Below are 16300 nucleotides of genomic sequence, written 5' to 3' on the forward strand. Positions count from 1 at the left end.
GCCCTTTTCAGAGTTAAGAGTTTGTTCATACAAATCAGATATTTTGGTATCGATGTTTTGTCTAGTACAGGTTTCCTATAAAAAACCTTCGGTTTGGGTGCCTTTATCAGGTATTAGCCAGCACTCTAAAAACCCTGTTTTGTAACTATCATCAAGTCTTTCTGGATACCTACCCTAGATTCCATCTATGTCAGGCCACACAGGGAAGCATTGGTGGTTCAGTGGTAGAATTCTCGCCTCCCACGCGGGAGACCCGGGTTCGATTCCCGGCCAATGCAGTGAACTTTTGTCTGCTTTCATTTCCCTGGGGTTTTTATATTCCTCTCACACAAAATTATGCTGCATGGGCAAACAGCATCGTTTAGGAGTTTTGGTTGCTACTGCTGCAGTACTTGGATTCAACAACCACTGTCTTTGAAAGGGGGAGGGTTTCTGCGGGGTTTGCGTTTTAGTCTATCTGGACCTAAGACCACAGTTACTTTCAGCCTTTTTCCTGGAGGACCCACAGGACCCAAAGAGCCACCAGGTCACTGATGCCCGTTCTGGACCTTGGGTCGGCCGCTGGGCCACGTCTCACCACGGAGCGAGGGCAGAGACAGCAAGGTCCCCGGAGGGGAGCCGCCGCAGGGTCGGCAGACACCCCAGTGGCATCGGCGGCCCAAGGAAAGCGCAGATGGGTGGAGAGGGACCCGCGTGGACGCGAGGGGAGCTACGGCCAGAGGCCCCTCGCTCGCGCCGCTGCACCGCAACACCAGCGACCGGGTCCGTTCACGTCGTCAGCGGCGCGGCCTGCGCTCCTCCCGCCCGCGCCTCGCGGTTCCGGGGAAGGATACCGCGTGCCCGGCGATGCGCCTCAACAGGTGTTGGCCCGAAAAGTGTATTTGTAAAAAGGGAGAAGGAGCTAAAGACTCTGGGAACTGTTGACCCGGATTTGTTTTCTAGCTCCTGGGCGCTCCTTGGGAGGGATTCCGATTTGAGGGTAGTAGGGGTTTGGACTGCGTTAGACACTACGGGTGATTAATTTTCATCTAAGAATAGCTTAAAATTTAAGCTTTTTAAGCCTATAGCGACATTTCACTTTTTAATAATTTATTCATGTTCAAGGGCTTTCTTATTCTGGCATTATGTCTTTCTACATTTTGTTCTAAACTGATGGTCATTTTTTAAAAGTTCTTACCTGGCAAGACTGTGTTGAAATCATCAGGGTGGTTTTACTATTTTAACTTGTTTGGGAATATCTCTATTTGTTGAATAAACACTGTGATACATAATTTCTCGTTTTTTAAGATTTTTCTCTAAACAGGAGTCAGGCTTTAGAGAGAACAATCTAGGGGCCTTGATCTTATTATAAAAAGGAAAATGATACATCACTTAGGTGATGAGGCACACTGAAAGGGTTCATCAGGTACCAGGGATTGACCCTGGATGATCAACTTCAAAACAATACCATTGTAAACCTAATAGACTTTAAAGGCAAAGAAAACATCTTCAAGTTCACCAGGTAAAACTGTGAAATAAGTTACAAAAGCAACAGAATTAGATGAGCACTAACATAGAAAGCAAAGCAACAGTGAAGCAGCATTTTCAAGAAACGTACGTAAAGAAAGTGCAAATCACAGATATTAGATCCAGCCAACCTCCTTTTCAATGATCAAGGTATAGGAGAATGGCTCTGCTATGGCACTCTGGTGACCTTGTTCTTCTCCACGTGGGCCACACAGGCAAGGTTCAACTGCTGTTTGACCCAGTTCTTGGCTGAATACCCCCTTGGAACTTGGAAAGATAGGCAGTCTTGTGGGGTGCTATTGTATGGCTATTTCTCACTGATCTCTGTGGTAGATTGCCTGTCCTGAGGCAGGCTCCAAGTAGGCAGTTTTTCATCTGTCTCCCTGGTTCTGGTGAGACCTGGAAATTTCCACCTTGCCTCCACCTCCCTAGGATGCAACTACAAGTTATCAAACAACTTGGCAGCAATATGGAATTGGCTCCTTCAGGACAGAGCAAGCCACCACTTGTGTTTTCTTGTCATCTGATCCCTCCGGCGTGGTGTCATGCTGTGGGATTACAGATGTGGGGAGCTGACAACATGCTACACTTGCTAATGCTGTGTGTCTAAGTAATAATTACCTCAGTTTATTTGAGACTTTTGTCTCCTTACGGGTCAGTTCTACAGAAGTGTGACATGATATACTGTTGCTTAGGGACTGCTATACTGCTTGACAAATGTGGTATTCAAGTGCGACCGGTAAGGTCGTAGTGCTTTCTCAGAGGAAAGACAGACGGAGTGCATGGGCCAGGTTAGGGGATATGAGAAGGCTTCTCAGGATGATGTGGGGGTGGTTATGAGCCAGGGGAGTAAGGACCTTTTGACTATCCATACGTCCATGGATAGATAATTGGAGGTTCAGCAGTGACAAGGAAGGATTGAAAGCAGCCACCTAAATGGTGCTTTAACTGTGGCTAAAAGTTTGTTGAGACTGAGTGGATGACCTCTTAAAAACAAAAGCAAGTATGTGGCTGTGCTTACTGTAGTGGTACTGCTCCCTCCATGGCCCCCACTCCATCCCTCTCTTCCCCTTATCCTGATCTCAGGTAATAAGAAGACTCCCCACTACACCAATGGGCCTCACAGAGTAGTCACACCTCCTTGCTCTCCCTGAGCTCTTTGGCAAGGAGATGAAATGGTCTCCTGGCTGCTGTGTAACCTGTCAAGTACAAGTGTTCAACTCCTTGCTCTGTGTTCCTGTAAGAGAGTGTAAATTCAACTGACAGTGTGGATAAAACTTGTGGTAAAGAGAAAAAGAAGTCAAAGTTAAGAGAAAGGCCTCTGTGCCAAATTAATGTATAGTTGTGAAAATGTATAACTGAAATCAATGAGCTGCATGTTTATACTATGAATACTCTTAAAGTGTTAGAGGAGATTCTTCTGTTCAGAGCACTGCCATGTGTAAAGTGCTAATAAAACAAACTCCCCTGACATTTGCCACCAATGGATGGCTTAAAATTTAGCATGGGTGCCTAAACCCTCTGATGTCTAAAGTTTGACTGTATAAATAATGTCTTATTGATTGGCAAGTCAAAAATTTTAATCTCAACAGCTCTGACTGCAGTGTTATCAGATCTCTGCCAGCAAGAGTGACTGATAAACCCCACCAGCTTTCAGTAGCTTGCTTGCCAAGTGAAGTTTCTTGGGAATATGTAGATAAATCCTTCTGGCAATGCTCAGAAATCAAGAATGGGATGCTTAACCAACTAAGCCACCCTGGTGCCCCTAACTCTTATCTTCCTGTAAGAAAAATAAAGTGGCCATCAAAATGAAAATTAAATTACTGAAACAACTTCTCTCTGGTTTTTAAAAAATCTGCTCTGCTTCCAACCATTGTTAGGTCTTCAGAAGCTGTTACCTTCGTTTCTGGTGCTCATTTATTTCTGCCAACACTTCCAAAGATGGATTTAGGGACCCTCCTGTGCACCATGTTCCTGAATTTCCTAAAGGTGAAGTATGCCCATGAAACTATTCAAGCAACAGCTCCATATCCACAAAATTTAGAATCCGCGAGACCACTGCAAGTAAAAAAGCCAGGCTTACATTTTTATTGCAACTAATCTTACCTGGAAGAAAAGGAAAATACCAGAACAGGACATGGAGTCTTCAGTTCAAGATCGCTGAGATACAAGGCAGCTCTTCAGTTTATTTGTCCCTAGTGGACTTAAAGTCTATGGGAAAACTGACTATGAAGAGGTTGGATGGTGGTAAATAAAATTTGAGATTATATTTAAAAGACTGATAATTTATAGTGTTAGTTTTAAATGTGGGGGGGAATATGAAGTCTCATACAGGTTGGGGCATATAATTCGTGCTTATAGGTTGGTGGGTAGTGTATAGGAGAGTTTGAAATTCACACTCCATTTTACTTAGCAGTTCTGCTTTCTGGAATGTATCCTCAATAAATAGTTAACTCTATTTTCCCGCCAGTCTTCGGAAAGGGAAAACAAACCAAACTAGAGCAAAACACGCTCAATGAACTCAGTGTGCATAGATTCCCTGACCGGGAATCGAACCCGGGCCGCGGCGGTGAAAGCGCCGAATCCTAGCCACTAGACCACCAGGGAACTGTGCACCAGGAGTTTTTTTTAAAATCCTCTGACAAGATTCACACCCTTTCCTGATCTCTAGAAAAGCCCCCCGCCTGCCTTTACCACCGTGCCTCCCACCCTTTTAAGGAATTGCCCCCCCTAAGGCCTCCCTCCCTGCTTTCTCAATAAAAAGAGCCCCACAGGAAAGACCGAGAGCTCGGCGCGCCCCGAGCCCCGCCATGTCCCCAAGTCCCGGCCGACCCCCCCTCCCCCCAGCTGCCCTGGAGACGCGCCTTCGCGAGGCCGCGTGCGGACACGAGGTCGCCGCGAGGTTGCCGAGGAGAGGCGCCCGGCGTGAGACCCGGCGTCCCCAACATCACCCGGCGGACTCCGGGGGACGCAGCAGCACAGGGCGCAGAGCGGACCGAGACCGCCTTCAGAGCGCTTCGGCGGCCCCGAACTGACGCGGGGTCTCGCCCGCAACCGCCGCCCTGCGCTTCCGATCTACCTCAGCCGAGGCGCCGCACGCTCGGGCCCAACAGTTTCTCGGACGCCGCCTTTCTCCCGCGCCACACGGCCGCTCGGGCGGAAAACCCCGTCTCTTCTTTCGCTGGCCGCCGTCGGAGCCACACTCTCCTCCGGCCCGCTTTCGGCGAACGACTGTCCCGTACCGGCGGGAGAAGGACTCCCCTCGCCACCTCGCTCCGCTAACACTCGGGCTTGGAGACCTCTCACCTCGGGACCGGGCCCGGGCCGCCGTGGACGCCCTTCCTGGGCTCGGCGCCTCAAACTAGCCTCCTCCGGCCCGGCCCCCTCAGCGCGGCCCCTCTCGCGGGTCCGAGCCGCGCACCCCTGCGTGCGGCCTGCGGACCAGCCCCGGGCGGCGTCGAGTCCCTGGGTCTGGGCCGGCGACGCGCAGGTGCGCGGGGCGCGCGGACACGGGCGGCGAACTCGCGGCCCCGCACCCGCTGCCCTCGCGGCCCTAACGTCCCGGCGCGACTGAGCCGCCGAGACGCCCAGGCGGGAGCGACCGGGAGGAGAAGGGCAGCCTCCCCTCTCGGTCCTGTCCGATATTAGCTTCCCAGGACGCTCTGGAAGAGACAGAGAGGGAGAGGTGGAAATAGAGCCGAGGGAAAGGAAGAACTCCGTGCGATTTTCCTCATCTGAAAACCGCATGACGATGAAATCGGGGTCCCGTCGCTGGTGGAGGTGAGTCGAGTTCCCGTCTCCAGTGGGAGCCAAAGCCTTGGCCTGGCTACCAGTGAGTGAGCGGCCCCTGTTCCTTTGGCGTTTGAACGTCTCCCCCGGGCTCTCTGTGGATTCCAAGGAGGCAACTGGTAAATTTATTTTTAATGCAGTTACTTGAAGTAAGAGTACTTTCAAATCTTTTAGCAAAGGAAACGGTTTCTGATGGGTTTTGAATGAGGACTTCCAGGAGTGCGGGAAAGTAGAGAAAGCAACTGCAGTTGAAAATCACACACCCAGGAACTGCACTACAGCCACGTGGGTTTGGCTCTTAGGCTGGACGCATTTTATTTTAAATGCACTGTTGGTTGAATTTAAGATGAATTTAGGACGTTCGTGATGCATAGTTTAATTTTAATAGTTTTTAACTTAAATACACATTTTAAAAGTCATATAACAAGCACATGAAGGCTGCCATTTTTACAAAAATGGAAAAGAAAGACGATGTGTAAATGAGAAAGTATCATAAAATGGTTTTAAATATTGGTTGTTTGCACTGAAGTTTTTCCCCCCTTGGATAGGTAACCTCGAACTCCTCTTTCTACAAAATCTAACAATCACTGCAAGACCCAAGATTCGACTTTCTAGCTCCAACCTACTCTTCCCTACACCTTTTCTCAGCATCTCTCCCTCATCTTTTTTAATACAATAAAAGTCTATTCTTACCCAGCCTCCAACTTCAACCTCATAGTCAACTAACAGTTGGGTAAGTTAGAGGCCCTCCCTGGGACTTTATCTCCCTACAAAGAACAGAGAATTCCAAACCAAACGTTGTATTCATGGTCATAAATAATAGAAAATTTTGCTCTAGCCAAAGAACTGGAATATGAACTTTGTTTTCAATAAAAATCTAGATTCGTGGTTGAGTGTTGCAGACATTTTGTCTCTCCATCAGCTCTAACGGTAACTGGAGATTTCGTTTTTCTGGAAGCTGCAATAGAGGATCTTTGGCTAAGGGACCAGACATAATATGGGAGGACATATGTCTTACAATGAGATGAGAGAAGTTAAGGGACCACAGATCTTGATTTGTATGTTGGCTACTTTGGTATGTACACATTTCAAAATTTGCTGAGATGTGTGAAAAAGTCAAAGCTGGAAGACTTACTATTGAGCTGCATATTACTATAAACAAGACAGTGTGGGAGTGACAGAAGGATTGAGGCACCTAAAATAGACCACCTCTGGTCAAATGATTTTCCAAAAAGAGACACAAAAGCAATTCAATGGGGAAAGGACTATGGTTTCAACAAATAGCATTGGAACAACTAGATATCTACATAGTGAAAAAACCTACAATCCCTACCTTACAATAGACATGAAAGCTAATTTGAGTTGGATCATAGACCAAATGATACACGTGCTACAACTATAAAGTTTTAGAAAAAAATGCATGAGAACATCCTTATGACCTGGTGGTAAGCGAAGTAAATATTATACAAAAAAAAGTAAAAAAGAAAAATGACAAGTTAGACTTTAACAATATTAAATATTAAAATGATAAATTAGAATTTAAAATATTAAACTAATATTAGTCTAATTAAATTAGACTTTAACAATATTCATACTTATAATATTAAATATTAAAATTATAAAAATAATTAAAATACTTAAAATGTCTTCTCATTAAAGATTCCATTCAGTGAAAAGGCAAATCACAGACTGGGAAAAAAATATTCACAAAACATATCTGACAAAGACCCTATCTCCAGAATTTAAAATGACCTCTTGTAATCAATATTAAAAGCTGAAACACCCATTTTTTAAAATGGGCAAAAGCTTAAACAGACACTTCAGAGAGAAAGATATACCAATGGCCAGTAAGCACATATAATAGTGCTCAATATCACTAGTTACCAGGGAAATAGATATTAAAACTGCACTGAGATACCACTGCACCCACCACTGCATGGCTAAAATTGTAAAGCCTGGAAACACCAAATCTTGGTGAAGATGTGGAACAGCCAGAACTCTCACACGTTTTTTGGGAATGTGTTATAACCATTTTGGTTTTAGTTTCTTACACATGTAAACATAAATTTACATAAACATCCCTTTATTTCCATAAATTCTTCACCTAGATAGTCTTCCAGGAGAACTGAAAACAAATGTCCAAACCAAGAATGTTCGTAGTGTCTTTATTAACTATAGCCCAAAGTAGAAACTACTCAAGTGTCCATTATCAGGACACTGGTAAACAGATTGTAACAGATCCATATAGTGGGATGCTATTCAGCAATAAAAAGGCATAAACTTTTGATATACTCCACAATATAAAGAAAACTCAGAGACATTATGAAGAATACAGCAGCATACATACTCCCATGATTCCATTTACAAGAATTTCTAGGAGAAGCAAAACTAAGGTGCAAAATATCAGCACAATAATTTTCAAAAATAATGCAGAGGATAATGACAATGAGGGTGATGATTCTACTGATTATGATATTATTGAGTAGCTACTAAATTCAGGCACAGACAACAACGACAGAATGAAGTGGTTACTCTCATTAGCCCCATTTTATAGAAGAAAGAATTGAGGCACATGAAGTATAAGCTACTTCTCCAAGACCACACAAGGGCAGGATCAGATTTGCAAACCAGAGCCTGGGCTCCTGAACACAAATTGATCAGATCTTTCTTCTTCTCAGTTTTAGGTATTTCTGGTTTTCTCAGATGTAGGGGTGAGAAAAGGAGAGAGAAGGAAAGAGAGGGCAAGAGGAGGAGTGAGGGATAGAAACACAAAGATCTGTAGTCAACAAAGAGCAGAGCAGGAAACTATTATGAATGTTTTTACATCAAAGGTTATAAGAATTTCTGGGAGGTTGGTGATCTGCAAGCAAGTCAAAGATTCTTAAGCCAAAGTGGTTAAGTATTGTGCTGAGGTCAGGACATGAATCATAAATTTTAAAGCTGAAAACTAAAATATTAAAGTTTCTAGAAGAAAATGTAGGAAAACATATTCACAATCTTGGGCAGGAGAGATGTCTTAGAGTAAGATACCTTAACAATAAAAGAAAAAATAAAGAAATTAGATTTCATCAAAATTAAAAACTTCTGCTCATCAAAAATCACCATAAGAAAGTAAAAAGGCAATCCATAGAGTAGGAAAAGATATTTGCAATATTCTTACCAGAATATGACTCAAATTTTGAATGGATAGAGAACTTCTAGAAGTCAATAATAAAAGCCAAAGCATTAAAAATTAGCAAAACACCAGAATAGGCTTTCTTCACAAAAGATAATTTCTAAATGAGCAAAAGACATAAGATGCTCATATCATTATTTGTTAGGGAAGCACAAATTAAAACCACAGTGAGATACCTTTATGCACTCACAAAAATCAGTAAACTTTTAAAGAGGGAGAACAACTGCTGAAAAGAATATAGAGTAACTGTACCTGGTTGCTGTTGACAAGGTAAAATCACACAGTCATTCTGGAAAACTGTTTGGCAGTTCCTAATAAAGTTAAATTTACGCCTATCCCATGACCTAGCAATTCCACGACAAAATATATACTCTAAAAATGAATGCACATGTATAAGGGCTTTGTTTACAATGGCCCAAACTAGAAATTATCCAAGTATCATCAACAGCAGTATGGTCACACATGGGAATAACACTCATCAAGAACACTATAATACACTTAGCAGTATGGATGCATCTCAAAAACATTATGTAGCATGGGGGGGGGGAGCCAGACACACAAAAAAGTATATTCACTTCTGTGAATTTCAAAAATAGTCAACACTAACCTATGGAGATAGAAATCAGAACCGTTTATATCTACTTAATCATATGTTTTTGTTGAACCATTTTAAAGTAAGTTCTATCATGATCATTGAACCTAAATACTTCAGCATGCAAATGACTTCATTGACTCCAATATTCCTTAATTCAGTCTTTCAATCCACTAGACTAGGGCCAGCAATTTTTTTTGTAAAGTGCCCAATAGTAAGTAGTTTAGGCTTTGTAGTCCATATGGTCTCTGTTGAAATGCTCAGCTCTGCCATTGTAACACAAAGGCAGCCATAGATAATACATAAATGAATAAGTATGGTTGTATTCCAATAAAACTTTATTTACTAAACAGCTCTGAGTGGGATTTGGCCAGCAAGCCATAGTTTACTGACCCCTGCACAAAAATCACAGTTCTTTTTCATACCCAAAGTATCACAACTCATGATAGTGAGAATTCCTTCAAGCTGGCTATGTGTTTTTTAAAGATCCTAGTGCGTTGTTAACGAATCACTGCCTTCTGATCTAAGCTTTCCCATGCTCGCCCTGTAATTCCCCAGCACCATTCCTGGAAGTAGTCATTTCTTTAAGAAATCTTGATTCATTTCGTAGGGAATAGTATTAAAGATAAAAACCTGGATACTATGCATAATCATGGACCTTTGGGTGATGTTGCTTTTAAATCAGTTCACAGCGCTATAGTAGATTGTAACTGAATTTATTTATTTTACATATATAAAATGTTCATTTGAAAATAGCAGTAGGGTGCCTGGGTGGCTTCGTGGGTTGAGGCCCCATTTCTTGATTTTGGCTCAGGTCATGATCTCAGGGTCTGGGAATCGAGTCCTGAGTTGCGCTCCACGCTCAGCAGGAAGTCTGCTTCAAGATTCTCTCTTTCCCTCTGCCCTACCCCCACTCACTGTCTCTCTAAAATAAATAAACAAATCTTTTTAAAAAATGCTTTAAAAATAAAAGTGATTTGGGACACCTGGCCGGCTCAGTCAGTAGAGCATCTGACTCTTGATTTTGGGGTGGTGAGTTCCAGCCCTACGTTGGGTGGAGATTATTTTTTAAAAATAAAATAAATTAATTTTAAAAAATAACAATGATTATGCCTGTTTGGGGCCTTGTAATTTTTTCTTTTCTCTTGGGCTCAAAATCTTGATTGCGAGTTAACAAAGTTACTTATCTAACTTGTTGCTAAAGTGTAAAGTCCTTTCAAAACAACAAAAAGAAATCAGAATGATTTGCTTAAGCAAAGCATGAGTAGGTGGGAATTGGTTGGAAAGGACTGTATTGATGTTTCTGAGCTGACAGAAATTTTGTATAGCTTTATCTAGGTGTGGATGGTTTTACATCAAAAATATTAAAGGAGGCACCGCAAACGCCTGCGGGTTTGTGGCGCGCCGTGATCGTATAGTGGTTAGTACTCTGCGTTGTGGCCGCAGCAACCTCGGTTCGAATCCGAGTCACGGCAGTAACTGCTATCTTTCTTGACAAAATTTGGAAAGTATTTTATCCTTGGTTTTAATCTCCTCATCACTTTTTGTGGCCTAACATCAGGGTTTGCGGTGGCTCCCTAATACTTTGCAGTCAGGAGAAGGGGAGGAAATCCGACCCTGCACTAACCTGGGATCAGGTATTCGGTCTTCCAAAACCGTGCCTCATATCTGAGCATGCGCAGAACTATCCCAAAAGGTAAAGGGCTATCCATTTACGTAACGGTGTAGCCGTAACCGTTTTTCTGGTTGGGATATTTCAGATGTTGATGGGGCCTTTTTAGACACTATGACAACGAGCTTTTTATGAGTTTGTATTCCGCAGGGTATTTTACAATAAAATCTAACAAAAGCCAAATTACATGCCATTTTCTACCCCTCCCACCCAATTTTTATGCTAATAGTACTAATATTGAAATCTAACTCACGTAGAATGTGATACACGATCCTAACTGCACAGCCCAATGAGCTCTGATAAATATCAAATACTGCTGTGCCTCAGATTCGAACCGCAGGAGCCGCAACTACAACGTGAAGCGCTAACCTCTGTACCATCACAGCGCTGGAGGAAACCGCTAGCAATTGGTGTGTGTCCTGTAATATTTTTGATGCAAAAATATTCGCAATATTTTCTTGCTTTGTACTTGAACAACTACAGGGTCTTGCACTTTTCTCTCTTTCAGGTCCTCTCTCTCCATTTGTCCCTCCCCATTCTGATACAAAATAAAAAACAAATCTCGTCTTTCAGGATCTGGCCAGTGCGTCTCCACAAGCCTGGTGGGAGGTCTCCTTGTCCTCAACCGTGCTTCTTTCCGTTCTCCTGAAGGTTCTTTTTTGGCCCCGACCCTTTTCCTGCTCCCTCACACCGACCCCATTGGCCCCTGAAGATGGAACGCAGTTGAATTGAGCCCTTGGAGCTTAAGCTGCACAGATGGTGCACTGTCGGTCTCTCTGCGCCCCAGCCTGGGGGACATTGCAGGGTTCGGAATCAATTGACCAAAATAAAACCTTTTGAATAGAATGTTCCCTTTTTAAAAACATTTTCTATTTCAGCTCTCAGAGTTCTTCAAAGGATTAAAAGCTTAAAGGTGACAATGTATGTAAAAAAAAGAAGACCAACCAAAGGAGAAGGGCAAAGACTATACAGAACTTGCTATAGCAAGGGCATCAGCCATGGTCACTTGCATTTTAAAAGAGACAAAAGCTGAGGGAGGAGTGGGAAAGCTTTATAGTAGGAAAAAGGGAAGACTTAAGCCATAGAAGCTATTGGCATGGGAAAGCTGTAAGTGGGTAACTAGAAGCTGAGCATCCTGTATGACTGGTTAGGGTGCATATTTGACTTTCTCTGACTGGTCATAAGTTGCAATGGGAATAAAAATTAGGGAAGCTGTAAGTTATTAATCAAATCCTGGCCATTTTGAACCAGTTGTTCCACAAGTTTATTTTTTAGCTCCCTGGATTGTTACTAGAGTTAAAAGCCTGACTTCCTACAAATCTGACTTCTAGCAGGCTGCTTCCTGGGAGCTGGCTGCAGGTGGAGGACCAGAGTTTATCAGAGTGTGTGTGTGTGTGTGTATAAATATATGTTTATATATGCGTGTTTATATATATATGTTATGTATATATAACATATTACATGTTATATATTACATGTTTATATATAACATATTACATAACATATATATAAACATATATGTGGTCTAGCCATTGTCCCTTTGTATGTTCAGACTCTCAAGTGCATTAATTCAGCAAGTCCTAATTGAGTGCTCTGGGCATTCAGCTTTCCTTGGGCCCTCTCTACTCAGCCTAGGGGGTAGAGGGGTGGTAGGGTCGCGGCCCCGGTTGTCTCCGGAGGTTCTGGCTTCTGAGGTCGGTGAGGGGCAAGGCAGGGCGAGGCCATTTGGGTGCCCCAGTTTCGGAATTACCCAATGCACCGGTTTCAAACGCGACAAACGGCTCATTTGTCACTCTAATCTCTCCGGTTTTCCAAGACTTTGGAGCCTGCCCAATCACACAGCAGGGGTTGGTAGCCATTTGCGTTTAGTGAGGGATCACTCTCTATTATAATGAAGAAAGAGGGTGCACCGTGTCTCTGTGGCGCAATCGGTTAGCGCGTTCGGCTGTTAACCGAAAGGTTGGTGGTTCGAGCCCACCCAGGGACGGTATGGGCCTTTTTACATCGGTTTGGTTCCTTGGCAAAGAGCAAGATACTTCACTTCCCTCCTTTCAAGTGCTATCAGGCCCCCTTCTTGAGCTCCCATGACCTCCCAGAAGATCTGCCGGGAAGAAATGTAGTTAGGAAACACAGAAGTTCCTAGAAACAAGGAACAAGAGAGGCTTGATGTAGAGAGTGTATTGTGGGATGGAATCTTGTTTCTTTGGGCTAGTAACAAATTTTATGTACCTCAAATTTTCAACTGTGTAATAGCATCTCGTGGGATGTGTCTGGATTTAGTAATCAATAACGCTATCAGAATCGTGAGCATTATTATTATCTTCTGCATTATTTTTGATGAAGGCATTTCTTTGTACTATTACTTTAACTTTTACGTGTTATTTTAAAAAAATAAGTTGGTCTTATGATAATCAAATACTCTTGTAGCCATCATCCGTGTACCCATATCTTTTGCCGCTTACACAAGTATTTCTGTAGGAGAGTCCTGTAAATGCAATTGCTCTGTCATAGTGGTTACAGTATGTTTTTTAATGTAAATTTGCCATTCATTGTAGTGGTACCACTTTATAGTTCAATTTATTTTTCTAAATAGGAGAATTCTTTTCCTCGTACTCTTGCTAGCATAACACACTTTCTATATACACTTATCTTTGATCATCTAATAAGGGGAGTGTTTTCCTCCTGACTTAACTAACAGGGAGGTACAACAGATGACATGGTGGGCATTAAGCAGTAGGATATCTCTGCATCTACTCCTCAACTAACTGCCAAGATATTTTTATATAACTGTAACTGATTTGTGCAGAGACCTGTCAACCAGGTGCAGAGAAGACTGGCCAGTGTGGCCTCTTTAACAGCTTTGTGCCAAGCAGCTTACCTAGAGGGAGAAAAAACTCACTGGTCCCAGACATTTGTTCCTTTTCTCCTCTCTCTATAAATAGTAAGGGTGAGTTAGTATGTTGTCTGTATTAGTCAGGATTCTCCAGATAAACAGAATCAATATAGAACTAATACACACAACATACTAACTCATCCTTAGCACTTCAGATAGATAGGGAGATAGGGAGATTGGTAGGTAGGTAGGTAGGTAGACTGATAGATAAGATAGATGGATGATAGAGTAAGAAAGACAGAGACTTATTGTAAGGAATTAGATCACACGACTGTGGGGGCTTTGCCCTTACAGGATAGGATGGCAGGATGGAGACCCACAGAAGGCTGTTTGACTCCAAAGGCGTTCTGCTGACAAAATTTTCTCTTTTTTCAGGAAGGTTAGTCTTTCTCTACTAGGGCCTCTAACTGATTGGGTGAAGCCCACTCACATTATGGAGGGCAATCTGCTTTAGTCAAAGTCTACTGATTTAAATGTTAATCTCATCTAAAAATGCCTTTACAGAAACATTTAGAATATTGTTTGGCCAAGTATCTGGGTGCTGTGACCTAGCCAAATTGACACATAAAATTAACCATCACTCACGCTATATTATTCCTTGACAGTTTTTGGCAGCTATTTCCACAAAAAGTCACATACCTGAGACACATCATCGTACCCAGGAGAATTCTGCGTCTGACAGGGGCACCTTGTGTTAGAGCCATTGGTTCATATTCCCTTGATTTTTCTGTTGAGCCTCAGGAGCAGAAATTAAGCTCTATGACTTTTACATACTATGCGTAATTCTTGGACAGTCTTTTTCTTTCTCATTTGTACATTGTCAATTATTTTCTCCCATCAGTGGTATCGATGTGGAATTCTGGTTTTGCTTTTATGAAGTGAACATCCAGAGATGATCTCTGTTGGGTGGTAGTTCACAAGGACCCATTCTCTGTTGGATGGTAGATGACAGATGGTCTAATCTGTGAGTCTTTTATGACTGGCTCTTTGTCCTGAGGTTTTTGGTATTTTCTGGTGTTTGAGTCTGCAGTGTTGAGAATTTGTTCACATCTTATCCAACACTAGATAAAATTCTATGGACCCAAAAGTGGAATACTTACTATCTATAACAAGAATTATCTCAACACACTGTGATTCTCCCCTAAGAACTCTTGACTTTAATAAATTGCTCTACATGCTGGGGATCATAGAAAAGAAAGGAAACTGAATTTCTGGTATCCATTAGTCTGTTTCGTAGTCTATACTGAAGTTACTAAATGATAGAATAATTTCACAACTGTTTAAATCAGGCTAAAGATAGGAGGAAAAGGATATTTATGCCATTACAATTAAGCAATTAAGTGAACAAATAGGGCTTCTGACAGTTATATAAATCAAGATTTAATAATTTCCAGAACTGTTAACTAGTTCATCCTTTTATTAAAAAAAAAGAAAAAATCTTCTTAAAATGGATTTTTAAAAACTGATAAAATTCAGTGACCATAATGCAAAAGACTCTGAGAAGGCCCTATTGCACTGAAAAGGCTATCGTAAAATTACTCAGATTTCCAGTAGTGCGTCTTCTCCAAACATTTAATGGTATATAGTTATTAACTTTTATTTTCCTCACAGATAAGCATTTTTAATAAATAACATTGCCTCTTTTCCTTTCAATGGTGTTATTACTTTCTACAGTTAGTTCTTTTAGAATGCCCAGTAATTTTAGGAGAAATTTCCATTGTATAATTACAAATTATTTTCTAAGGAAACTAATTGGTATAATTTGTTTTCTTCTGGAGGGTATGGACAAATTAGGTCTCTTAACAATTCAAAGGAGGTGCTGCCCAGATTGGTCTATGGTTACTAATAATCACTTATATGAATTGAAAATAAGAGAAATTAAGTATTTCAACCAAAAAAAAAAGAAATTTTACTATGTATGTTCAAATTTTCAGAGAGAATTTGGCTTCTTTCCATTTTCATTGGTAATTTTGTGCTTTTTCTATGTGATTCCCTGACATTATTCTTTCTGAGTAATCAAATGACTGTCACCTGCTCACATCAAAATGATCAACATGTTGCCTGGACCATGGTCGTATGACCATTCTAACCACACTGCTACAAAAGGGGGGCAATTGCTCATATCTTATTAAGAATCTAACATGCTGGGGCGCCTGGGTGGCACAGCAGTTAAGCGTCTGCCTTCGGCTCAGGGCGTGATCCCATCGTTGTGGGATCGAGCCCCACGTCAGGCTCCTCCGCTATGAGCCTGCTTCTTCCTCTCCCACTCCCCCTGCTTGTGTTCCCTCTCTTGCTGGCTGTCTCTATCTCTGTCGAATAAATAAATAAATTCTTTAAAAAAAAAAAAAAAGAACCTAACATGCTAAGGATCTGATCCAAGATTCTGAATTTCACCAGTTTGTATTGTATGAGAATTTCTATTCTGGCTTGTTGTTCTTAAACTGGAACATGTAATTTCCAACTTGTCACTGACTTTGGTTCAAATAACAAAACGGCCTTAGCTTTAGATACTCCACAGATTAGCAAGAGTGTTCTATTACTTAGAATAGTCCAGAACAGGAAAATTGCTCTTTAATATTTACTGGCTAGCCATACAAAAGCTATTTTACATTTTTGAAGTAAGGATTTTTAAAATATTGATCAATCAGTCAATTAAAAAGTTCACCTGTTAGC

At 41.9% G+C, this 16300-nt stretch overlaps 4 non-coding genes across 4 annotated transcripts; 3 read left to right on the forward strand and 1 right to left on the reverse strand.

Moving 5' to 3' along the window:
* The first annotated feature begins 207 nt into the window (after positions 1-207).
* On the forward strand, positions 208-278 carry TRNAG-CCC. The gene has a single exon. It is a non-coding gene; the product is annotated as a tRNA-Gly (tRNA).
* A 3763-nt stretch (positions 279-4041) lies between these two features.
* On the reverse strand, positions 4042-4113 carry TRNAE-UUC. Its single transcript has one exon. It is a non-coding gene; the product is annotated as a tRNA-Glu (tRNA).
* Positions 4114-10465: 6352 nt separating this feature from the next.
* TRNAH-GUG lies at positions 10466-10537 on the forward strand. Its single transcript has one exon. It is a non-coding gene; the product is annotated as a tRNA-His (tRNA).
* A 2110-nt stretch (positions 10538-12647) lies between these two features.
* On the forward strand, positions 12648-12721 carry TRNAN-GUU. Its single transcript has one exon. It is a non-coding gene; the product is annotated as a tRNA-Asn (tRNA).
* Positions 12722-16300: the final 3579 nt, after the last annotated feature.

The sequence above is a fragment of the Ursus maritimus genome, unplaced genomic scaffold (assembly GCF_017311325.1).
Source record: "Ursus maritimus isolate PB19 unplaced genomic scaffold, ASM1731132v1 scaffold_12, whole genome shotgun sequence".
NCBI classification, from domain to species: Eukaryota; Metazoa; Chordata; class Mammalia; order Carnivora; family Ursidae; genus Ursus; species Ursus maritimus.